Source organism: Canis aureus, chromosome 26 (assembly GCF_053574225.1).
Source record: "Canis aureus isolate CA01 chromosome 26, VMU_Caureus_v.1.0, whole genome shotgun sequence".
Classification (NCBI taxonomy): Eukaryota; Metazoa; Chordata; class Mammalia; order Carnivora; family Canidae; genus Canis; species Canis aureus.
The window spans coordinates 42,584,798-42,611,062 of NC_135636.1; the positions used below are offsets into that span (position 1 = coordinate 42,584,798).

General features: G+C 46.3%; 2 long non-coding RNA genes across 3 annotated transcripts in view; one reads left to right on the forward strand and one right to left on the reverse strand.

Annotated features, from left to right (window-relative positions):
- The window catches only part of LOC144298518 (uncharacterized), a 41,435-nt gene extending 15,508 nt beyond the window's left edge, over positions 1–25,927 (forward strand). For both annotated transcript variants that reach the window (XR_013365451.1, XR_013365450.1), the window contains 2 exons: positions 25,114–25,279; positions 25,779–25,927. This is a non-coding gene — a long non-coding RNA (uncharacterized LOC144298518). The remainder of the gene's footprint in view (positions 1–25,113; positions 25,280–25,778) is intronic.
- Positions 10,115–20,791, reverse strand: LOC144298519 (uncharacterized). Its single transcript, XR_013365452.1, has 3 exons — positions 20,446–20,791; positions 18,582–18,728; positions 10,115–10,621 (listed from the first exon to the last, which is right to left on the reverse strand). It is a non-coding gene; the product is annotated as an uncharacterized LOC144298519 (long non-coding RNA).
- Positions 25,928–26,265: the final 338 nt, after the last annotated feature.

Consider the following 26,265-nt stretch of genomic DNA (forward strand, 5'->3'; position numbering starts at 1 on the left):
GTCACCTTGGCACAGCAGCTTTCAGATTCTGCTCAGGGATGGACCCACGAACAAAGCCCTCATTGACCACCACCGTAGAGAGGCCTGGCTCCATGGAACCAACCAGCCTGTAACATCTAAAGATGAATTTCTCTCTCCCTCTCCTTGGCTCCCTTCCACCCTACAGCCACTGGAGACAAGAAACCAGAAATAAGCAGCCCCAAAGAATAGTAACTGACACTCCTCCCCACAAACACACAGAGTATGTGTATGTGTATGTGTATACTCTGAAGGGTAATTTGGCAAAACCTTTGAAAACCAGAAATGAGTATATATGCCCGCCACCCAGAACATAACTTATGCCTGTGCCCAAGGAGGCTTGCACATACAGGTCTGCTTAAAAAAAAAAAAAAAAAAGTTTATCATAGGAAACAATTGAAAATAATGTAAACATCCATCAAAAAACAATCACACAGAATGCGGAAGAGTCATGCTGTGGCTCAGTGGACAGCAGCTTAACAAGAATGAGCTAAGTTGGTAGGTAACAAGAGAAGTCAGTCTCCAAAAAAAAAAGAAGAAGAAGAAGTCAGTCTCCCAAGACATATTACTGAGTGAAAAGGGGGTCAGGATGATACATTTGGCATAATCCTGACTGTGTAAACCCCCCACCCCCTGCTTCGTACACACAAAAAGAATGAGATACTATGGACACATGTATCAAGCCTGAAAAGTCTTAAAGGATTTAAACCAAACTGGGCCATTACCTCTGGGAAGAAGGGCAAAACAGTTTAAGGATGGTGCTCTTCCCTGTAACAGTTTCATTTTGAAAAATGAAAATGGATTCATCTATTGCCTGTGTCCTAAGCAGCTTCCTCCTCTGCACCCAGGTGTGGAGAAACTTTCATCCAAGCATGCACCTGCTTAGACTAATTCAAAGAATTCTACAATATGTCCACTGAGAAATCAACAGTCATGCTGAAGGGAAAACCCAGAAATTCTACAGACACTCAAGTGTGATCACCTCCACTCAGATGTGGGACCCCTGAGCCAGCAGGGACTTGTCACAGAATGAAATCCCTCAAGAGCAGGAGAGTGGTCCTGGTGACTCTGTCGGGAGCTTAGGTCTCCTGGAAATGAGGACAGTAGATACATATCAGAAAGGAAAGTTTTAAAAAGTGCTGACTTGATTTCAGGAAACCGTGTCACCTACTCTAACTTAAAACATGAAAACCATTTTGAAATGCTTGCCAGGGTTGAGTATGAACAAGTTCAGGCCTCACAGAGAGAAAGGGCTTACTGAACAGTTTAGATTGTCTGCTCCCCCATCACTGATGACACAAGAGACACAATGGGCACTCAACCTTGTGTTCCATGCAAGGTGCCCCTCCTGTGCTATTGATGGGATTCTTCACATGTTGCATGCCTGTTGGCTTCCGGAACTGAGCTAGGGGAGCGAGAAGACAAGTGACGTCCTCCAGCGTGGAAGGAAGCTCCAGGTTTGGAGCCACGCTGTCTCAGATGTGGGGTGTCCAGTTGTCAGAACATGTGGCAGAGAGAGACCGTGCCCAGAGTTTACACAGGGTCAGTGCCCAAGGCGACTTTAGGAGCTGCACAGACTGGGCCCAACACAATGCTGAACCTTCCGGTGGAAAGCCCTCATATTCCCGATGCACTGCTCTTTCAATCCCATTTGGCCTGTGAGGAAGTCTCAGCTTTATACCCATCTGATTTGACCACCTTTACAGCATTTACTAATCTGTTTAACAAAGAGAAAGCAGGCCTCAGGCTTCAATCATTCAGCAACCAACAGTGTCTAGCTATGACGGTGTCTGGCAAGTGATGATGGTTTTTCCATTGATACTTTCCTGTTCTTAATATTTTAAAGTTTAAAAGTAAGTCCACCAGATAAGGGGAGAATGAATAAAATCCTAATAGGACATGGAGTAGAGTTAACAATAACATATTCATAGTGGTTCATTGATCATGGCAGATGTACCATAGTAACATAGGATGTCAACGATGGCTGGAAGTCAGGGGCAGGGTACAGAAGAGTTCCCTGTACTTTCTTTGCAGGTTTTTTGTAAATCTAAAATGAGACTAAATTTTAAAGTTTATTTAAATATTTGTAATGAACTCAGATAAAAATAGGCCCATGCTGTTTTTTAACATGTAGATCCGGAGAGAAATGGAGAAAGCCAATTGTGGCAAAAATGTTGACAATTGGTGGATCTAGGGGAGGGACATATGGGTGTTCTTGATGCTCTTCACTCAACTTCTTTGCAGGTTTGAGAGTTCTTACAGTTAAGTCGGGGGGAAAAGTAAATCAGTTTACAGAAAAATCTTAAGTATAGGAGAGCCCTTGGGGATGAATATGGCCAGAGTTGTCACAGTGGTGCCTGAGTTACTGGCATTTGGGGGACACTAGGCAAAGAGGTGGTCTGGCAGGGAGATCTCACTACCCATAGCCCCAGAACCCACTTCCACGAGCCCCAGCTTCCACGAGCACACACCTTCTAAATGGTACAGCATATCCAGTACTTTCAAACTCTTTTACCATCTCCACCCAGGCTCCCCTCACAGCATCCTCATGGTGTAAGCAAGGCAGGTGCTGTCACCCCACAGGCCAGGCTGGGCATTTCGGGGATGGAGATGAATAAGGAGGAAATGTTCTAGCAGGAGACAGATGGGTAAACAGAGACCCACAGTGCCAAATTCTCATTTCAGGCCAGATAGTAAGTGCTGGGTGGGGCAGCACCTTTGAGAATGAAGGGAATGTCCCAAGGAAGGGTGTCACCAGGGAAGGATGAGTAAACAGAAAGGTTATGTGATCTTTCCAGAGAACCTTCCTTCTCAGGCCCTCAGGGTAAAGCCAAAATGGCAGCAGCTTTTATGCCCTGCAGAACCTTGGTCTCTGCCCGTTTTCCTGCTTTGCTCCCTCGCCTGAACAAACAACCCGAGTGCTCTTACTGTGCACAGCCTGTCCTTCCGGTTCCCCTAGCCCCTCAGCTGGGAATTCTCTACCTTGGGACTTCTCTCAGCACCTTGCTTGGCTCTCACTTGGTTAATACCTTAACCCTTAACCTGCTGGCAGCCTACCAAGAAGCACATTCTCCCAGAGCTCTCTGAGCCCCTACTCTGGGCACGGTGCCCCTCTTGGCGCCATCCTCAATGCCTTATCATGTAGAGCTGTGTAAGCTCACAGACCCTGGAGTCCGGTCCTAGCCTATCTGTCCCAGCTGTATCCTTTCCAGGCCTCCATTTTTTTTTGTCTGTAAAATGGGAATACCTATAGTGCCTCAGTGGTATGGTCTGAGGATTGGATGAAATATACCTTCCTGCTTAACATGCAGTCTGGGGACCAGTAGACTGGAGCTTGTTAGTGGAGTCACAGATCCGACCCCAGGCCTCCCAGACCAGGTCCTGTATTTTACCAGGATCCCAAAGTGATGCGCATGGATGCTGCTAAACTTGACAAGCACAAGACATTATGTGGAAAGTGTGCAGACCTTGCCTGGCTCCTCTTAAATAGCCGTTATCATCATCATCATCATCTTTGTGTCATCCCTTGAGATTGCCTGTTTCCTCATTCTTCTCCACCTGGTCCATCCTGACCAGGACAGCCCTGTGTGCCACTGCATGCTTAGTAACCCAGAGCAGAGTAAGTGCTCCGTAATTAAGGGCTAAATTCCCTCATTTGTCCAGTTCTCATGGAGAAGCCAGACTGGGACCCAGATGGCCTCACTTCTGGCTTTTTGGACTCATTGCTACCATGAATGCCCAGCATCCTACAAGATGGTGGGGACAAAGTCTGGGGTGGTGAAAGGGCCTGTGAACTTAACAGAAAGAACAAACCCCCAAACTCAGCCTACTTGGTAAAATCCATCGTTCTCCAGCTAGTGACATCAATATTCCCCTCCTCTGTCGATTCTGTCCACCCTCAGTCCTGCTGAGAATGTCACATTGCTGGGTTCTTCCTGGAGATAAATACCCAGATCCTTCATCCCCAGACCTCTCCTCCACACTCATCTTGACCCAGCCTCACTCCAGGCACCTCTGCTCCTGTGACAAGCTACCAGTTCATCAGATAGAAGAAGGCTCTGTTTTGCTGGGGAAACCTTTAGAACGACAGGTCCCTGCTCTGGCGTCTGCCAGGGCTATAAACCTTGGTTCAGCAGAGGAATGAATCTGCCCCGAAGACTGGAGCTTTATCAGCTAAGGGGATTAGCAAAGGCCGAGCCCCGACCTGAGAGAAAATCCCAGACACCCTCCACACTCCCCTTGGGACCCTCCAGAGTCAAATATTTTCAGAACCAACTCCAGTTAAGTAAATAGTTCTCTGCACGTGAGTGCCCACAGGGTTTCTCCGAGGACCTGACATTCTCCACTTGGTGACTGTCATTTCCTTACAAACATAACATTGAAAGCGATCTTTGCATTCCCAGAATGACTTCCCCAGCTGAGGAATTCTGCGAGTCCCCTTGAGTTCAGGGCTATTGCTTTATTTCGTGCTTTTATGACAACACCGCCTAAGTGTATCCTGTACAGTTTGATAAGAGCCCTTTGCCCCCCTCCCCGAGCATGCGTGTCTTTCTTTGCCACAAACTTCTAGTAAACTCTTCAAATATGCACTGCCTAAATTGAACCCTGATGCTCGGAACACTAATGGGGAACCCTCTTCAAAGCAGTTCTCTACAACCCAACAGTTTACATGTTGCTGGAAACAATGGACTTAAGTGCACAATTTATTTGGGTTGGCTGGTTTCATGCTGGTTGGAATCTGCTTTGGGGGAAAAACAAACCCTGCATGTGTTTAGATTTATAATTTATACCGAAAGCACAAATACCTCGTAATAGGGCTAAAATGAGACACAGTTATGAGCAGGAGGCATGCACATGTTGGCTTTGCTGTTTCATGGACATACTACGGGAGATTACAGACTGCTTTTTAATTAAGCCACCATCTCCCTCTGCCTACCCCCTGCCCCCAAAGAAAGACCATCTATGGCGGAAGCTGTAGACTGCCTGGCCTGTGTGCAAGTGCCCTGATCTGGCACTTTCCCAGCTGTTCCACGCGTTGCTCCAGTGGCTTGCAGTGCCCACCTCACTCCATCCCTCCAATAGCCTCATCCGTGGTGTCACAGTCCCCATGTTACGGAGGAGGAAACTGAGGCATTGAAAGGTGAAGTCACTTTCCACAGGTCCCATAGCAAGTAATTGAGCCAGGATTCACACTCAAATAGTCTTGCACCAGAATCAGTGCTCTCAACCCTTAGGTACTTCTGTAGTAAAATCTGCAGACCCAGTAGCCAGAATGCTCCATTAACTTAATTTTTTATTGCAGTTGAGTTGGAAAAGAAACAAGGCAAATAGCGAGACAATAGTAAGATATCAGGACTTAAAGCAAAAATGAGGTCCCGCTCTCCAAATTAAATGACACAAAATCTAGAAAATAACACATTCAACCTCTACCTTCTGCACCTCCATCTTCAGGGCCAGAGAAGGAGATGCAAGTCCCAGGGGGAGACCCTGAGAACCTCCATCAATAATAAGGAGCCAGCACTACCCTTCCAATTCCAGAAGCAGGAGCCAGAAGAGTATGCTTCAGGGAGGTTGCTGTGGCAGGTCATGACAGTAAGGGCCCCTACTGAGTGTCCTCCCTGGGTTCATTGCCCTTTGCAGTGTGCTAATCCGGCTCCTTCTGAAAGCGTATGTCTCCACCCACTTGAATCTGGTGGCACTATGACTTGCTTTGACAGAGTGAGGTGGAAGCAGTGCTTTGGAACCAAGCCTTCAACCTGCACTTTCTGCCTTTAATTTCACTTGCTGGGAGTTTCAAGACCACAAATAGTGAAGAGGCCTGGGGTAGCCAACCAGAAGACCAGACATACCTGGGGAAGGGAACCAAGGCACCTCTGCTGACAGCCAGACCCCTGCTGGGTGTATGGGTGAGGCCCCCTTAGACCCTCCAGCCCTAGATAAGTTGTCAGATGACTGTAGCCCCACGAGTGAGCCCAGGAAGGCCAACAGGACTACTGCCCAGACTGCTACCCCACAGAACGGTGAGAAATGACCCACTCATCGTTGCTTTAAGCTACTAAGTTTTGGGATAGTTTGCTACACAGCAGCTAGAGTGGAAATCATTGTTAACACAGTTAAAATGAAGGTTCTCTGCTGAAACCACAGCTGTATTGCCATATGACTGCTTCTCCAGCACAGCAGTTTCTGGAGGATTTGTGGAAGCATGTGTCATAATGTGTCCTTAGCCCTTTTATGAGGACACTGGTAATTTTGCTTCTGTTCACTTATTAAATATATGACCATTATTTTCCATATGAAAAAGGAACTGTCGTTAGCACTAGGGACACAGATAAATTTGGCATAGTATGCTAAGAACTCCCAGGACAAGAGAGGAAGTGACAAGAATGCTTCTAGGCAGGAATTCATTCAGGAAATGTCCGAGTACCAGACACCACTTTCAGGGCCAGAAATACAAAGATGGGAAGGTCACAAATGCAGACCTCATGGGGTCTTTGTCTGGTGGGGGACCTGGACTTCAATAAAAAGAAGACAGGGCACCTGAGTGGCTCACTCAGTTAGGCATCTGTCTCTTGGTTTCAGCTCAGGTCCTGATCTCATGGGTCGTGAGGTCGAGCTGTCCATTGGGCTCTGTGCTCAGTGGGAGTCTGCTTGGATATCCTCTCATTCTACCCCTTCCCCTGCTGCGCTCACTTGTTCTTTCTCTCTCTCTCTTTGTCTCTCAAATAAATAAATCTTTAAAAATAAAAATAAAAAAGAAGACGTGAACATGTGACCACAAATGGTGTCCAGTGCTGTGAAGAAGCAGCACAGGGTGCCCAGAAAGAGAATTCACCTGGTGAGAGGAGGTCTGGAACGTTCGCTGGGTCAGTTAGGTCAACCTGGAGCCCAGCTTTGTTTTACATACAAACACAGAATGTTTTCTACCTCGTTTTTATATATACTGAACTCCCCTGGAATGCTATGACCATATAAATTGAGAGAAGACTGAACTTTGGGAATTCTCCTTGGTTGCTCTTCTGGAGGAACAGCTCTGGCAACAAACTCCGTGTGCTTGAAGCACGTGGGTGGTCCGCCTGCACTTGAAGCTGTATCTTTTTACCTGTAAGCTCAAGCACCTGGAGACTTTACTATGCCTTCCAGCATTATAATACAGATGATTTTGTTATAAATTACTTTTTACTCTCCTTTATTACACAGTTTGATGATTACATATACATTGTTTTCTTATATAAGTAGGTAGGTTACGTTACTGAGGAATTTCATTTCAGGGTTGATGAAGAGGTGTTGGCTCTGATAAGGTTAGAACCAGAGGCTTTGGGGCACCTGGGCTGCAGTAGTTGGTTAAGTATCTGACTCTTGGTTTCGGCTCAGGTCATGATCTCGGGGTCTTGGGATTAAGCCTACATTAGGCTTCACCCTCAGCATGGAGTCTGCTTGAGATTCTCTCTCTTCCTCTGCCCTCCCACTTGTGTTGTCTCTCTCTAAAATAAATTTTAAAAGTTTTTTTAAAAATAAGAAAAACTGCAGGCATCTTCAAAACCCTCCTTCTGCTGGGGGACAGGGAGTCGGGCCAGTGTAAGAGCTAACAGAGGGTATGGGGTTAGAGCCCAGAGAGCTAGGGACAGTGTGGTACAAGATGAGGCCAGAGGAGGACATGGGGACACTGGATCCTCATACAGTACTGGGGGGGATGTGAAATGGTACAGTTGCCATAGACAACAGTCTGGCGGTTTCGCAAAGGCTAAACATAGGATACCATTAGAATCAGCAATTCTACCCCTAGGCATATCGCCAAGAAAAAAGGAAAATATATGTTCACACAAAAACTTGAACACAAACAGCATTATTTATAATGGCCAAAAAAGGAGAAGTGACCAGGGTGTCTGTCAACTGGTGACTGGATAAACAAAATGTGGTCTGTTCTTACAATGGAATATTATTCAGCCATGAAAAGGAATGAAGTACTGACACATGCTACAATGTGGATGAATCTAGAAAACATGATGCTAAGTGAAAGAATCTAGACACAAAAGGTCACATAAGATTCCATTTATATGAAATGTCCAGAATAGGCAAATCCATAGAGACAGCAGATTTGTGGCTACCTGGGACTGGCAAAGGTGGACGGAGCAGGGTCGGAGAGCGACTAGTCATACATATGGGGTTTCTTTCATGGGTAATGAAAATATTCTGGAATTAAATAGTGCTGATTGTTGCATAAGTCTTTATATATTAAAAACCAGTAGGGAGGAGCACCTGGGTGGCTCAGCGCTGTGGTACCCTGGTGGCACCTGGGTGGCTCAGTCGGTTAAGTATCTGCTTTCAGCTCAGGTCATGATCCCAGGGTCCAGGGATTGAGCCTGCATTGGGTTTCCTGCTCCGCGGGGAGACTATTTCTCCCTCTCCCTCTGCCTGCACGTGTGTTCTCTCAAATAAATAAATCTTTAAAAAAATTCTCTCCCTCTGCCCCTCCCCCCAAATATATATATTAAAAACCACTAAACTGTATACTTTTTTATTTTTTAAAGATTTTATTTATTTATTCATGAAAGACAGAGAGAGACAGAGACAGAGGCAGAGGGAGAAGCAGGCTCCATGCAGGGAGCCTGATGTGGGATTTGATCCCCGGACTCCAGGATCACGCCCTGGGCCAAAGGCAGGCGCTAAACTGCTGAACTACCCAGGCATCCCTAAATTATATACTTTTTATTTTTTTTTTTAATTTTTTTTTTTTTAATTTTTTCCTAAATTATATACTTTTTAAAAAGATTTTATTTTTAAGTAATTTCTGAACTCCCCATGGGGCTTGAAGTCACAACCCGGAGATCAAGAGTCACTCTACTGACTGGGCCAACCAGAAGCCCCCTAAATTGTATACTTCAAAAGGGTGAATTTTAGGGCATTTGAGTTTTGTTTCAAGCAAAACAAAAAGATGAAGCTGAAGAGCTAGATGGGGCCACACCATGCAGGACGCCATGGCCCACGCTGAGTTTTTATCTTCAGCCTCAGACTAATGGGAGCCGTGGAAGGTGTTGGGCACCAACGTGGCAGCACAGGTTTGCATTTGAGAAGGATCTCCTTGAATCATGGCCTGGAGATGGATACAACAGATGGTTTCAAAGGGCAAGGAAGAGCCAGTATGTGGACCAACACCCAGCTTCAGGCTGGAGCAGGAGGGCAGCCACCCTGAATGCAGTTTGTGGGGATGACTGTCACAGGAAGAGGCGTGCTGGGAGAAACAGCCTCTGATGATAGCATCTGGGAGGATGTTTTGGAAGAGGAGGCATCTGAGCAGAACTTTGTGGGGTTGGTTTAGGGCATCCAAAGATTCAAGGGACACTCCAGGAATAAGGAAGCAAATGAGGAAAGGTTTACTGTGGTTTTATTTGGCCAAGTAGGAAGGGAAACAAAAACTGTGGTAATGTATTCGGGTCCTCTAGGAAAACAGATCCAATCAGATATATAAAAACGCATATACGAGGAGATTTAATACAGGAACTGAAGCATGAGGTTATGGAAGTCCCACAATCTGCTCTCTGTAAGCTGGAGAACCAGGAAAGCCAGTGGTGTGATTCAGTCTGAGTCTGAGACCTGAGAACCAGGGGAGCCGATGGAGGACAGGAGAAGATGGGTGTCCCAGCTCAAGCAGAGAACAGATTTGCCCTTCCTTTGCCTTACTGTTCTGTTCAGGCCCTCAACAGATTGGATGATGCCCACCTGCACTGGTGAAGGCAGCCTTCTTTACTCACTGTGATTCAAATCCTCATCTCTTCCAGAAACCTCCAAACAGACACACTCAGAAATAATGTTTTACCAGCTCTCTGGGCGTCCCTCATCCCATCAAGCTGACGTAAAAATCTATTATCACAGGTCTGCTCCATATCAACCTGACAGCTATATGCATCTTCTTAAACTATTCTTGATTTCCTAACAGAGACAATGACTTAAGTTCCAATTATGTCTAACATGATACCACTATCGAAGGCACAGCACAGGAACACTGGCCAACAGAGTGTATCCTCCCACACCCCCCAACTTCCTGGGGGAGGCATCGGCCCCTCCTCACAGAAGACAGATTTTTTTTTTAGATTTTTTTATTTTATTTATTCATGAGAGACAGAGAGAGAGAGAGAGAGAGGCAGAGACACAGGCAGAGGGAGAAGCAGGCTCCATGCAGGGACCTCGATGCAGGACTCGATCCCAAGTCCCGGAATCATGCCCTGAGCTGAAGCCAGACGCTCAACCGCTGAGCCACCCAGGAGTCCCACAGAAGACAGATTTAAACGGCGCCATATCCCTCGGGTCCTGCAGCTATGAAAGGGCTGGCAGATTTTTCATCTCAGATCTGTTTGGGGAAAAAAGTTGCCCAAGGTGGGTTCAAGCCAACTTGTAGCATGTGGACTTTATTTTATAGTCAATAAAGTCATTCTTTCTCATCTTGAGTCCCAAAACTCAGTCGTCCTTGCATATCTGTTTTGTATTACACATTCCAGTCCCTCAATTCTCTCGATAACATGTTTCCTTCAGGGAGAAATTGTGCTTGTCATTTGGAAAATGTGATCCACTCTTGCACTGGAGATGCTCGAGGACTCCAGACATCTACCTAGATGGGGGGAGGTAAAGTGTTTAAGTGTCAGAGAAACCATAACCCAGGGATATAACACCAGTGGGCCTTTGACAGCTGCCCAGTAATAAATGAGAGACGTGGATTCTTTCTGCCACTCAAACTCCCCGGCTTTGCTCTAAGCAGTAAGTACCAAAAACAAATACATATTTGTTGAAGTTTTGTTTTGTTCTGTTTGGATTCCAGTTGTTGAGATATAATCATTTCTTGTAAGTAATGCATTTTTTTAAAAAAAGGTACTTGAATCTTTACCTTATGGTTTAACAGCCACGGAAAAAGTCTTGAAATATTTTCAAAGGGAAAGAGGTAGGGCAGGAGGGAGGAGACAGAGATAAAAGATACAGTTATCGAAACTTAGGAGCCAGCACAAACTAACCTAGTCGGAGGCAAATGGGACTTCTGAAGGGGAGGAAAGTGAACTGGGAAGAACGCCCAGCACGTGCCACCAGCTTGCTTTCCTTCTGGCGTTTATGCACTCTGGGACCTAGAGGGAGCCTGTTTGTGGGGCAGGAGTGACCCTGGGCCTTCTGGGTGCTGCAGTGGACAAGGGGGTGACAGCCTTAAGAACAGCAGAATTGACTTCCAAAGTAGGTCTGCACATTTCCAGAAAGTTCAGTGTTTCCTTACTTGCCTCAGGGCAAAAACAGCCACTGGTGCTTTAGAAAAGCAGGTGTGGAGCACCTGGCTGGCTCAGTCAGTAGAGCGTGCAATGCTTGATCTTAGGATTGTGAGTTCGGGCCCCACTTTGGGTATAGAGATTACTTAAAATATTTAGGGGTGCCTGGGTGGCTTAGTTGGTTAAGCATCTGCCTTTGGCTCTGGTCATGATCCCAGGGTCCTGGGATGGAGCCCCACAGGGCAGGCTCCCTTCTCAGCGGGGAGTCTGCGCCTCCCTCTCCCTCTGCAGCTCCCCCCCGCCGCTCATGTGCCCCTGCTAGCTTGCTGTCTCTCGCTCTCTCGCTCACTCTTGCTCTCAAGTAAGTAAAATCTTTAAAAAAATAAAATAAATTAAGATCATCATAAGAAAGGTAGGTTTAAGGGCCTCACCCCAAACCCAGTGAAATAGAATGTCCAAGAAACATGGCAAGTTGAGTGATTATGGGCAAGTTACTTAACTCACAGGCATCCATTTCTTCATCTTGAAATGGTAATAAGAGAGCCCAGCCTCAGGGTTGTGTGAGGATTTAATCAGGGCATTCAGGTGAGGAGCTCCGCAGCATGCCGGGACCTGAACCACACTGGATAGCCATTACCTGCTTACCTCCTGTATTCTGTTCCAGGTAAGGCACAAAGGTATAAAACCACCCTCTCTAGCCTCAGTCTCAAGAGGCGGCCACTGGTAGTAACCTCTGCAGAGCCCATCTGCATCTTGATCCAACCTTCAGTGATGTACTGCACCTGTTTTATGTTGTGGTGACATCGCCTGTGCTATTGTATCGGCTCACCCTTCACCAGAGGGAGTAGAGTTCTACTGCCTTTGGGTTCAGTCTAAGATGGTCACTGCCTTTTAGATTTGTAGCTGGCCCTTCAGTGACACATGCTTGGGTCCACTCACACATGGATTTTTTTCAATAAATACAGCACAATACTACAAATACACTTCCTTATGGCTTTCTTAATACCACTTTCTTAAGCTTACTTCATTGTAAGAATACAATATGTAGCACATACAACATGCAAAAATATGTGTTAATCTACTGTTTATGTTATTGGTAAGGCTTCCACTCAACAGTAGGTTATTAGTAGTTCAGTTTTTCAGAGTCAGAACCATACATGGATTTTCAACTGTCCAGGGCCACTGCCCTCCAAGTCCCTCATTGTTCAAGGGTCAACTGTACATAGACTTTGGTTGATTTACACACAGGCACTGACTGGGCCAGAACTGTTCTAGGTTCTGGAAATCAAGTGGGGAAAACAAAATTCATGCCTACATGGAGCTCATGTCATCACACGGGATGGAAATAATAAAGAGAGCCAATAGATATGTCCAGAATCCCATCCTTTCTGACTGGAAGCAGAGCTGGAAACAGTAAGGGAGTGCCAGAGGGAACCTCAAAGGCCCCGAATGAGGGGAAGGATCGTGGTAGATAAGGTAAGGGAAAAGGGGACAACAGAGACTATCGGAAGCTATTGAGAGGATTTTGCATTGACTCTGAGTGAGATAAGAAGCTTTCAGAGGGCTTCAACCAGAGGAGGGACCTGATCTCACTTAGGTTTTACTGGAAGCCTTCTAGCTTGGAGTCAGGAATAAACTGTAGAGGGGCAAGTAGGAGAGAAACCAGGGAGGGGGCCTCTGCAAGAGATGGCGGTGACTTAGAAGATATGGAAGTGGTGAGAAGCAGTTGGATTCTGGATATATTTTGGAGGCCAAGCCAATAGGATGGGATGTGGGTGTGAGAGAAGCAGAGGAGTCCAGGATGATTCCAGCAGGAGTCACCTGGAAGCTACAACCGCCTGAATGGAAAAAGCTTGATGAGAAGGTGGGTGGAGAGATCAGGGATTTGGTTTGGACTGCATTAAGTTTGAGATGCCTAGTAGATAGAAATAATGAAGGGGCTGAGTAGGCAAATTAATATATGTATAGGTTCAGAGGAGAGATTGGGGCAGGAGATAGCAGTGTGAAGACCATCAGCATGTAGGTAGTAGCTAAAGCCATGATAATGGGGCACCTGGGTGACTCAGTCAGGTTAAGTGTCTGCCTTTGACTTAGGTCATGCTTCCTGCTCAGCGGGGAGTCTGCTTCCCCTGTTCCCTCTGCCCTCCCTGCAACTGGTTTTCTCTTTCTCACTCTCTTAAATAAATAGATGAAATCTTTAAATAAAAGTAAATAATAAAGCCATGACAATGAAGACTGTAACCTGGAGAAGGAGTCATAGAAGAGGTCTGGGACCCAGGCCTGAAAGTCTCAGCCTTTAGAAATGGGGGCCAGTCACAACCTCACTTGGCAGATGCGGAATCTGAACTTTCTCCTATGGGACCCTGAGTGCCCCATCTCACCTCTCGCGACCTCCCCAGCCACGGCATGAGGTGAGGGAAGGATCCGGTGAGGTGAGGATGGGAGAGGGCCACAAACCACAAAGGGCAGAAAATCTTGGTGTTCATTTAGTTCTTCCTAGAGAGTCACGTCCAGAAATCCACATTCATCCTAGGTCGGACTGTATCACTGGCACTCATTTATTCCACAGACATTTCCCAGGAACCTTCTATGTGCCAGGCACTGGTTACCGACAGTAAAAGTTGACACAACCCCCAGCCTCAGGAGCCTCTCTTCTAGCAAAGGGACCACTGTCCTAACTGTGACCTTTTTGCAGTCTTACTTCTCTTGGATTCCTGGCATTTAGTGCTTTTAAAAGTTTATTTTCTCAATTTTTGTGTCTGTTCCTAAGACATGAGAAGAGAGCATTCCAGATTTTTGTGAGTACTGCTCCACTGACAGAGTACAGGTATGTTGTAGAGAATCAATTGCTATGTTTGTAATGTTGGTTTTTCAGTGACACAGGACCCTCATTAACAGTCACATGACGACAGCAGTGTTCTGCTGTGGTGGAAATGAAGCAAGATAGGTGTGAGAATGCAGACTGCCTCATACCGTACAGCCACACGGTGCTGGTGCTCAAGCGTCACTGAAACGCAGTGTGCTCCTTGCTTCTGTGCTCATAGCTCAAGTGGAAGCTCTCACACCGACTGGTCTTTTAAGGGAAACTCAAACATAATTACTCATCTTTTTAAAATAGAAATTGAGACAGAAGCCATTGGCATTTCTGACATTTCATGAGACCCTCTTAACATGCTCCTAAGCAGGATGAGGGCCACTCATCTGTTCGGGAAACAGTTAAGACACATAAGGTGTCAGATCTCTGTCACCACTTCCCAGCTGTGTGACTATAAGCAAGTCGTTATACTCGGCAGGCTCTGAGTTTCTCCATCCATAAAACAGGAGACGCTGACTGTTCCTATCTATCTCCTGCAAAGTGTATGACATCAGACCTCTGAAGGCCGTGGCTTCCCACAGTCACCTCTCTCCCTAAAGCGCCATTACTGTGGAAGGGAAGGCAGAGGGTTGGGCCAGGCGGCGGGAGAGCCCTGGTGTTGTGTGAAGGAAGGGGAGGGGTGCCACCCAGGCAGGAGCAGATCAGGTTACTCCAGCCTTAGCACTCAGCTTGGACCCTCCCAGACCTGCGTGGATGTGATGCTTCCCACTGGCAGGCTGGCAGGAAGGTCTGCCCTGGTGGTGCTGCTGCATGGCCAAAGAGAAGGCCCGGGGCACTACTAGCTCCTCCTCCTGAATGGGGCAACTGGGTAGCTATGGGCAGTGAGGGGGTTCAGGGTTCACAGTGGAGTTGTTATGGTCCTGGATGGCCAGAGAGCTAGTGAAGCCATGCATGAACGGAAATGGAGTGTGCTGAAGACAGAGAAGTGAAGACAGATGATAATATTTAGAAGACGAAGAATTCAGAGAGAAATGAGAGCAAAGGGAGTGTCTGAGGAATTTTGGGATGTGGCCACTTCTTGTCCTTAAATCACCTCTTCAGAGTAGCTCACTAGCGATAAGTGTAAAGGACTCTGACCTCAATTAAATCTCAACGTTGGGAACAAATTAGCACCATCAGAGCATCTTGCAAATGCTCCTCTGTGTGAAGAACCGCACTTTCAGCTCAGACTGCCCTCTGTTGGATGTCTCAGCCCCACATCCCAGTCCTTAAACTCCACAAGAGAAGGAAAACAAACACCCAGAGAGCCTTCCAACCCTTCCCATACAATTATCATTTTACTGGGCCGCCTTCAGCCCAGGGCCTGATCCTGGAGACCCGGGATGGAGTCCCACGTCAGGCTCCCTACATGGAGCCTGCTTCTCCCTCTGCCTGTGTCTCTGTCTCTCTCTCTCTGTCTCTCTCAGAATAAATAAATAAAACCTTAAAAAGCAAAACAAAAGGACCAGATGACCCCCCACAAAGGGGCTGCCAAGGCACCCAAATCAGAGTCCCCTTTCTTAAGCAACTTAAGACACGATCTTAAGGACCGAGGTTCAAATGTGACATGAATATGCTTATTCAAAGCCTTTGCTCCTGGTTCTGGGCAGGGCACCAGAGCAGTCAAGGTAAATGACCATAGCACTGTTAGAGGTTGATAAAAACAGAGGGACCTCCCTGGACAGGGAGTCAGGAGGCTATGTTCTTGACTGTGTCTTGAACCCGCATGTGACTTCCATCAAGTTCTTCCCCTGTTCTGCCTGTCGATTGGCAGAAGGAGACATAAGTTCAACGGTGCAGTTTCCAACTTTAAACTCTGCTGATGATGGCACTGCCCCTCAGGAAGACAGCTTTGGCGGTACCTACACATTTAAATGTGCACACCCGCTGGTTTCTTGACTAGGACTAGAGGAAAACAGGAGTGCACAAGACAGATGCACAAGATGTTCACTGAAACACTAAGTAGTGATGACTTAAACGTCCACCATCACAAGACTATCTAAATAAGTTACTGCATACCTATACCTTGGAAAACAAGGTAGCCTGGAGAAAAGAATGAAGAATGTAAGTAGTAAAGTGGAAGTATCACCGTGATTTTTTTTTTCCTTAGCATGTGCAGTGGTAGGGGGTGGGGCAGAGAGAGGGAGAGAGAGATTCATAAGCAGGCTCCACACCCAGCTCAGCGCTTGAGATGGGGTTTGGATCTTCCAACCCTGAGATCATGACCTGAGCCAAAATGAAGAGTCTGAGGCTTACCTGACTGCCATCCAGGTGCCCCCACTATGATATATTCTTGAGTGAAACAAGCAAAAATACCTGCATGGCATATGCACATTGCTATATTTTATATATAAACAAATATATATATAAACATATATATGTGTATGTATATAATACAATTTTTGTTATATATATAACAAAAGATCTTGAAGGAAGGGTGAAGGGGAAACTTAGTCTTCCCCTACAAAATGCTTTACTTTTATAATAAAAATTACTTCAAAAGATTTTAATCTGTGGAGTAATATAAGGTAGATCTATATGGGTCTCATCTAAGCAGTTTGAGTTCTTGACCTACCATCAACCCATGATGAGAGATTTGCAGTGATTCTTAGATTCGGGTGTGTCCAGTGCTTTCTGCATCAGCTACACGTGCCAGCCTGTGGGGTGGTCTATTTGGCAAGTGGGAAATGGAGGTTCCAGACGAGTTTTTCAAGGCTATTTCTACTGTACACAAGATTACCTCCTCTGGGTTCCTACAAACCTATTTCTCTTCCTATCTTTTGGGACCTCATCCCTAAGGGGACACTTAGCATGCTGTATCGTAATTGTGGGCTCAAGCACAATACTGTTCAAAATGAGGTCTGCTGAGCCTTAACTAAAAAAGCAGGGCCTTGGGGATCCCTGGGTGGCGCAGCGGTTTAGCGCCTGCCTTTGGCCCAGGGCGCCATCCTGGAGACCCGGGATCGAATCCCACGTCAGGCTCCTGGTGCATGGAGCCTGGTCTCCCTCTGCCTATGTCTCTGCCCCGCCCCCCCCTGTGTGTGTGACTATAAAAAAAAAAAAAAAGACATTTCCTAAAAAAAAAAAAAATTAAAAAATTAAAAAGCAGGGCCTGCATTTGATAGGTCTTTGGGATTTTTTTAATTTAGTTTTTTTTTCCCCCCAGCAGTTCGTTTTGGTTATATTTTACAAAGATAGGCACCTGCAATGATTGGAAAATTCTTTAACAACTGGTCCTTCAGCAGTATCTCTGAGAAGCACCGAGCTGCTGGAAAGAAGAGAGTCATCCACACTGCGGCAGGCACCCCATGTTTGGCATCTGAATGACTATGTGAATGAGCAAGAGTAAGGCACGGGGTGGGAGCGGGGTGCCCAGAATCTCAGTTTATCATTCAGGCCATGCAAAGGGCAAGAGCAGAGGACTTCAGGGTCACGGCCAGACTTGATAGGAGCATCCATCAGTGCTCTCTCTTCCTGATTTTGAAGACGAAGCTGGGAGATCTTTCCCCCGAGTCATGGAGATGTCCAGGGAACAGTGAGGCGAGGGCCACACACAAATAAAAAGCAACATTCACTGCTCATGATTACAAAGTCAGACAAAGATAGCAGACTAAGATAAACATTCTCCTTACCAGCCTGAACAAGGAACAGAAAACACAGGGCACATGCACAAAGCTCTTATTTTAAGCACTGCTATTTAAGAGGAAGCTTTTGGACCATTTGCCTCAGGGTGAAGAAACTGAGGAGTGGGCAGGGTCCCACTGTGGGGCGCAGGTTCAACCGTGAGAGAAACAACTTCAGCCTGAAGTTTCTGCCTCAGAACTCGTGCAAAAACTCCCCGATCCAGAAGGCTGCTGGGCATACCTTGCTCCATTTTGCAATTTGCTATAGGCACTTTCCAGAAACAAATAGATCCTCATTATACCTAAAGAGATCCGAAACTAGAAAAATGACTGCCCTTTTTGTTTTTAAGCTTCCCTGTAAAGTGTCATAGAAAGCAGGGTTGGAATGGACCTGAGTCCAAAGCCCTACCCACTGTGTGCCATTCGTCCTCCCTGGCTCGCCCCAGTCCCCACACTACGAGTGGGATAACAACAGGACCAAGTTAATGTGAGGAGTGAATAAGAGAATGTGCATAGCACACTTAGCTCAGGCTTGACCTGACGTGGCATGAGCCTCCCACAAACGCTAGCTCGGGGCTCTTCGTAATCATAGACCAAAGTGCAAGCCCAAAGGAGTCTTGAGCAGTGATAGGTACCATTAATTCAACACGTGGCATGTGCCAGAAACAGTGTTAAGGGACACATTTATAATCTGGTGGGATTCTTGGTACAACCTGTGAGGTAGTTACTCAGCCCCTTTTAGACACAGGACTCGGAGAGGTAAGGTCCCCTGTCCAGCTCAGCACAGAGGCAACCATGCCAGGAACTGAACCAGGCTCCCCTGCTGTGCTCCCCATCATCACCCACCTCTCTCACCCTCTTGGCTTCCTGGGTCTTGCTTTCTTCTGTGTTTCCCAAGAGAGAGCATGAGATCATGGGCATCAGCTTTGGCTGGCTTTGTTGTTGTTCTTAAGCCTTCATCACTGGTATGATTTTTCAAAAATTTGGCATTCCCTTAAATTAAAAAAAAAAAAAATACGTTTGGTTCTTAAATGTCCCCTGAGGAGGGAAAAGAAAGGTTTCTATAAATGATTTAGTTCTTTTCTCCCTGATGTTGAATTTAATAAGGCTAAGTCATTGGATATGCACTAACAAGTTGGGTTGTTTGTTGGTTTATTTTCATTTTGGAAACTCCTCTCCATAGTGAACCACACTCCCTCTGCTGAAAAAAATCCCATGAGGAATTCTGATCAGATGCCGGGGCTGTGGGGCACATCCCCTGGAGGGTATCATGTTTCTAGAAGGCTCCTAGAAGGCAACAAGTCTTGCAACCTGACTCTTAACTGCCTTCTTACCTGTTGGATTGTCTCAGGGCAAGGGGAAAAGGACATAGGCATGCTTTCTGCTTCCAAACAAAATTATGTACTTTGTAAAGGAAGGAATATTTTTAAACCAACAATTGAAATTCACTTAACTCTATAAAAGGCAACACAAAATGGTGAGAGCCCTGGAGCCCAACTACTTAGGTTTGAGTACCAGCTCGACCCCTTACCTGTGTGGCCCTGGGCAAGTTGCTTGACACCTCTGAGCCTCAGTTCCCTCCTCTGTAAAATGCAGGTGATAATAGCACCTAAATCCTTATGTTTTTGTGAAGACAAAAGTGAGTTTGCCAGAGACTGAAGGATTGTCCCAGAACTCTCAGGGATAAAACTGGGAAGGTCCCAGGCAAACCAGGACGAGTCAATCACCCTAAGATGAAACTAGAGTACAGTGTAAATGCTTTAGGAACAGTCTCTGCACATTTTACTACTCCATAGTCTTAGCTGCTATTATTCACAGCTACTTCCAGCATCCATCTTATTCCTTGTCATTGGTTGCCATGGTCCTCGTTTATTTAGTGTCCACTCTACAGGGCCTTCTGTGTGTCTTTCATCCTTACACCACTAAACCGACACCCCCAAAGTCCCCAGGAAATATTTCTTGCCGTTTACAGAACAAGTTTCCGGAGAATCTGTTCTATGCCAGGCAAACAGCTCTTCAACAAATCTTGTAGTCTTTTCCCTCCTTATCTCCCTCAACCTTCAGGCAGCATCTAACTTAAAGGTTAAAATAGAGAAAATCCGTGTGATGCTGAGTGGCATGCCTACATGCCAGGAACGCCAATGATTGCCTGCAACCCCCAGAAGCTAAGGAGAGAGGCCTGGGACCTTCTCCCTTACAGCTTCCAGAAGGAACCAACTCTGGCCTTGATTTTGGAATTACGGCCTCAGACCCGTGAGAGGGCAGATTTCTGTTGGTTTAGGTCGTACTTTCGTTACAGCAGCCCTAGGAACCGAGTAGAGCCCCTTTCACAAGACCGTCACAAGTCTTGTGTCCTGACAAATGCAAGGGCCTCCTCACTGGTCTGCCTGCCATCTGTCTTCCCTCAAGTCAGCCTTAAAACACCAGCTTCTGACTCCCAGGTCAGAGACACCCCATGATCCCCCGCACCTACATCAGCACTTCCCAAACTCACTCGACGTGAAAATCCCACAGACAGTGGTTAAAATGATAGGTTCCTGGCCTGGTTCCAGACCTCCAGAGATGGGCTTGCAGAAGGGGAGCCTTGGAATCTGCATTTTTAATAAGCACCCAAGATGATTAGGCACATTGGGGGCACTCTGGCCCACAAGATGAGATCCAGAAGAGACCAAGGCCCTTGGTTCAGTGATTTCCATACCATGGCACCAACCTCCTTTTCAAATGTCACTTCCCAAGGTTTTCCAGGACCTCAGAATCCATCCCACGGTGCTGCCTGCCTCGTAGTCCTTCAGCTTGCACATCCTTTTTACACAAAGATGCTGATGTACTTTGAGAACTGCTCTGCTTTCACCATTTTCGTCCCTAGAACTGTTCTTCCTTCGTCCCTCTTCTACATCTGGAATCCAGAATCTGAATGATCCCATAGACCTGAAAGTTGTCTCTGATTATTCAGTGATAGCCTTTCTGTGAACTCAGAATAAAACCCAAACCCTACACCAGGACCTGCAAAGACCCTACCTGTCCTAACCCTGTCCACACTCTCACACTGGGTCTCTTTTGGAACTGTTCTTGAAGTTCCAGGCAGAGGCTTTCCTTTAATTCCCCAAACCAAGTTTTTCCCCACCTGGATCTTTGGCGCATGCCCGTCTCTCTCCACACCACCAACACCTTATAAATATCATGTCCTCAGAGCTTTTCTTACAACCCATCCTTAGTAGAAAGCACACACACACACACACACACACACACACTTATTCTCAGTCACCACACTCTGATCAGTTGCCAACATTTAAAAATCAGGAAGTTTCACATAAAAATGTCCAGCCTCTTACAGAATCAGCAGACCTGCCACTACAAAGCCCGCATTCTCCCACAGCCTCACAGGCTGGAGGTGAGCCCTGTCCTGGAGCAGGAATTCTCTGCAGGCCCCGCCCAGCTTCTCCATTCCCTTCAGTTACCTGCCTGGGCCATAAACAGCCATGTTTGTGACACTTCCTTGCCCCCCTCCCAAGTTGGGTTCACTTATCTGTCTGCCTCATAGAGAGCGATGGCTTTGGTCCCCACTGCAACTCAAGCATCTCTCCTGTGCTGGGTGCATAGCTGGACCTCACTAATCATGAATTGGATGGATGGATGGATGGGTGGATGGATGGATGGATGGATGGATGGATGGATGGATGGGATGTCCTGCCTCCTCCCTGTGTCCCATAAGCCATACCATTCATTTTGCCTTTTAATTACACCCTTCCCCGCAACACTTAACTAACTTGTTGCCCCCAGTGCCTCCCTCCTCCGTAGAGCTTATGAAAATATAAATCTGATCCTTTCATTGCCCAGTTGTAAACATTTGAGGAGTCTCTGAGCACCAACTGGGGAAAGCATAAACTCGCCGCGAGGGCATCTGAGGCCCTTCTCATCTGGTTTCCACCTACTTCTCCAGCCCCCACCTCCAGAGAGGGTCCTCACCCGGCACACCCATGCAACCACGCCATGGCTTGGGGAACACACCATGTTCTTTCCCCGCCCCCACACCTCTGCTGCAAAGCTGGCTTTCCCTGGAATGCCTCCTCCCCCGTCCCACTCCCCGCCATGCCTCTAGCAAACTCCTACTCATTCTTCTGCCCTAGCACTAACCAGAGTCACTGCACTGTGAAACACTCCAGACCCCCCCTCCAGGCTGACTTAGTCATTCTCTCATTTCTGCTCCCACCTCCCCCCCCCCCTTTCATACCATGGCCTCAGCACTGAGTAATGGCTCAAAATAGCAGCTGGTGTCTTCTGAGTACTTGCCGTGTGCCAGGCACAGAGTGAGCTTTATCGCCTTTAATCCTCACACTCACGCTGAGCCCCTGCCTGGAAGGAAGCCTTCCCTCCCCGCTCAGGATCCCCTACAACCCACCCAACACACAGAGACACAGGAGGATCTCTGTCTCACCTCCAGCTTCCCTGAGAGCCTGCCTCTGCCACCCTATGTTGAATTTTCTTTCTCCTTCCGCATCTTGCCCCCCACCCAACAGGCCTCCCCGTCTCCCCTCCCTGCTTTATTTTTCTCCAGGACTTGTCACTAACACACTATATACATTTTGATTAATTCTCTTGTGTATTGTCTCTACCCGGTGGAATGTCTGTTCCGGAAGGGCAGGGATTTTTGTCATGTCCTCTTCACCATCTAGAATTGCACCTGGCACATAATAGACAATAAATACTTATTAACTCAAAGAGGCTAGCTATTATTACTATTAAGATGTGTCCCACAGGTGGGTGGTAGTAGAGTCAAATGTGATCTCTGGATTGTCCCAGAGATCCCACCACCACCCTTAACTTTAGTGGCCACCACTTCCTGAAGACGTCTCTCCCTGACTCTGATTTCTCAGCTAGCCCTGGGTTCCTTGGAAGCAAGGACTCTATTGTATTTAGATTTGCGTTTCCCTGTGTGAGCCACAGTAGGTGCTCATGGGTATTTGCCAAACCTATCTACAGTGTAAACTGAAGTAGACATGGTATCTTCACTTTTTGCCCTCTGTCTCCATGCGAAAAACAGTGTTACATATATAGTTGAGGCTTTAGATACTCATTTCATTAACGAATTCTGTTATGGCAATAGGTAATAAAAATAATTAGCCATAATGACAATAATAGCTCACATTTACAAAGTCCTTACTCTGCACTAGGGCCTTTTAAATGCTCTGTACATGAAGGAGGACGATTAACTCTCTTACTGTCCTCATTTTACAGATGATGAAATGGAACCTCAGAGAAGTTAAGAGCTCGCCCGAGGTCACACAGCCAGGAAATAGCAGAGGCAGGATTTGAACGTAGGCACCTGAGAGTCTCATTCTTAACTGCTATGGGCTGCATCTCAGCTAAGAGATGTCCATTAAAAGGCCACCCTGTGTGGAAACAAGAATGGTTTATTACACATTTCTGTTTTATTTCAAGGGATTTCTTGAAATTCTGCCAAAGGCTTTGGTAGGCAATATTACTTGCTAAATAATAACCACTAGTATGCATATTGCATTTGATGGTTGGCAGTGCGGCTTCATGTAGTTTCTCATCTGATCCCTGCAACAATGTGATGAGGTGACCACTTATGTCTCCTCTCATGAAAGAGGAATCTGAGGTTCTGAGTGGGTAAAGGAACAAGGTCAAGGTCACCCAGCCAGTGAGGAGCAGAGCAAGGGCTCAAGTTAACATCTGTCACTTGACAAAAAATTGAGATCTTAGGGAGCCTAGGCTGGTCAATCGGTTAAGCATCTGCCTTCAGCTCAGGTCATGATTCCAGGGTCCTGGATCAGATTAGGCACTCTGCTAGGTGGAGAGCCTGCTTCTTCTCCCTTTCCCTTGCCCCTACTCATGTTCTCTGTCTCTCTCTCTCTCAAATAAATAAACTCTTAGAAAAAAAAATTAAGATGAGTGTTTCCAAACTAAGTCTCTTTCATGTCACTTAAAAGTAAATAAAATAATCCACATGAAAGCCCTTGCCACAGCTCTTGGAGCCAGGTAGGACCCTCATATTTGTTAAGTATCATCATCTTCATCAACACCTCCAGGAACTGGAATATTTTAACTGATGACTGCAGCCTGTCTGTTGAGCTTGATGGAAAGATTACCCTTTTCATTCTAGTTCATCCCTCATAATGTTGAAATAATGATCAATCTCCATTATCCCTGGGGAACCATAGAATGTTAAGAGCTGGAAGAGATTGTGGAGATGAGCTCATCCAGTGGCTGCATTCACAGATGGAGAAATTGAGTCCTCGAGAGAGAAGAGGTCAGAGGGCACACTTATCGAGGGCAGGGCTCATGCACTGTGCCTGGCACATACCGCCTCCCACGAAGATGGGCTTTTACCTAAAAGGGCATCTAGCTTCTTAAAGGCTACAGGAGGTAATTCATGAGTTTCCTGAGCTTTGAGCACCTCCACCTCACCCCCACACAAAGTACCAAAGTGTTATAAGCTATTAACCAGAAAACCAGTCATATGACTTAATTCCACCTCTGCTAAAGGGCTTAAAAATGCTTTGGTGAGTAGTCTGAGATTCATAAATATACACTTCAGCTCTTTCTCAAAGAATTATTAACCAGCTCCATCAAAACTGGAACTTGAGCAATCAAGGAGAAAAAAGAGCTGGCAAGAGAAATGTCTTGAATAAAATCTCGCCACCAGTATATATGACTTCTTGGCACCTCTAGCTTTTTCCTTTTTTTCTTTTCTATGCGTTAGAGGAGGAAGGAAAGAAAGAAGTATTATTGGATAAGACATGAATCAATAAAACTAATCGTGAAAAATTAGACTCTTTCCACTTCACAAGATCGATTCCAAATGAACACAAAAGTCGTGTTAAGTTGTAGAACTTAAAGACAGAAAGTATTGAGGAGGATACAGCACAAATGTAACCCCCACTGGCTTTTTCAGAGGACGAGGACAGAGACAGGCTGGAAGGACCTGACGGTGTGTGGGTGTGATAATCAGGGGTAGCCCATTCCCAACTAATGATTTTGAGAACCTATAATTTATCAAGCCCGTGTCATACTCACCTTACTTATCTCACGAACTCACTGGGTACTAATTCTCCCAAGCATGAGACTAGCTTTTCATTCCACACTAAGGCCTTGATCAGCTTTGGCCTGAGGATTTGGGGGTGGGGAGAGGTGACAGAGAGAAATGAGATTAGGGTTCAGCCTGGGAACTAAAGAAACAGAAATATAAGACCTCCTCTGTGTTGTGTCTCTGGGCTCCTTGCTTCTCAAGGAAGTCTGAAATTCAGGCTCTGCCAACAAACTTGTGGCCACAACACCTCCCAGAATGAAAGGGTTCCCCTCCTCCACAACACCTTTATCAAATTCAAACTGTTTTCCACATTTCTTCCTTACACAGCTCGGGCGCACCTGTGACGCAAGCCTCAGAGCAAATTCCACTCAGGAGATCCAGGAAGCTCTGGCCTGTCCCTCCCGTCTAGAAAAGAAAGTCCAAGAGGGATACCACACCCGGAGGAGGGGAGAGAGGACATGACAACACCTCCAGGAATGCGGGGCCCACGCAGGTGTGTTGGCATCCATGAACTTCCTTTTGAAAAGGGCCTGATAAATCAGTATGGATAACAGTAATAAAGCTCAACCACCCGGCAGTGGCTTATGTTGAACTGGGGCCCTGGCAACTGGGAAGGGGAGAGTGACAGCTGAGAATAAAGGTTCCTAAAGGCTGTGACAAGTTTTCTACTCAATGGTTCTTAAAGTGGGGGCCCTGAGATCTTTTTAGGGGATTCTCTTTTTTAATATATTTTTTAAATACTTTATTTATTTATTCATGAGAGACACAGAGAGAGCTAGAGAAACAGGCAGAGGGAGAAACAGGCTCCCCGCAGGGAACATGATGTGGGACTCGATTCCAGGACCCCGGGATCACGACCTGGGGTGAGCCAAAGGCAGACGCTCAACCACTGAGCCACCCAGGCATCCCTTTTTTAGGGGATTCTCAAAGCTAAAACTATTTTCCTAATACTGAACATGTCACTTGTTTTTCTCATCCCCATTGTCTCACAGGTATCCAGTGGTGGTTTCCAGAAAGGACATATGTGATGATATCACCCTGATGACTCCTGGACTGTGTGTTTGTGTGTTCTTGTGTTTAAACATCCTCAGTTTTAATTCTCATATAATGAATATTAAAAAGACATAACATACACAAACAATACTTGGGGGCCCTCCATAATCTTTAAGGGTATTAAGGGGTCTGGAGATCAAACTGTGAAGCTGCCCCATCACAACACCACAATTCGTGTCCAGCACAGCTTGAGTCACATATCAGCAGGTGCTTTTGAACAGGGGGCGGAAGGCCACAGCCTTATTCAGTTTGAGATGGAATCCTTTTTTTTTTTTTTAAGATTTTATTTATTTATTCATGATAGAGGCAGAGACACAGGCAGAGGGAGAAGCAGGCTCCATGCAGGGAGTCTGATGTGGGACTCGATCCTGGGACTCCAGGATCATGCCGTGGGCCAAAGGCAGGTGCTTAAACCGCTGAGCCACC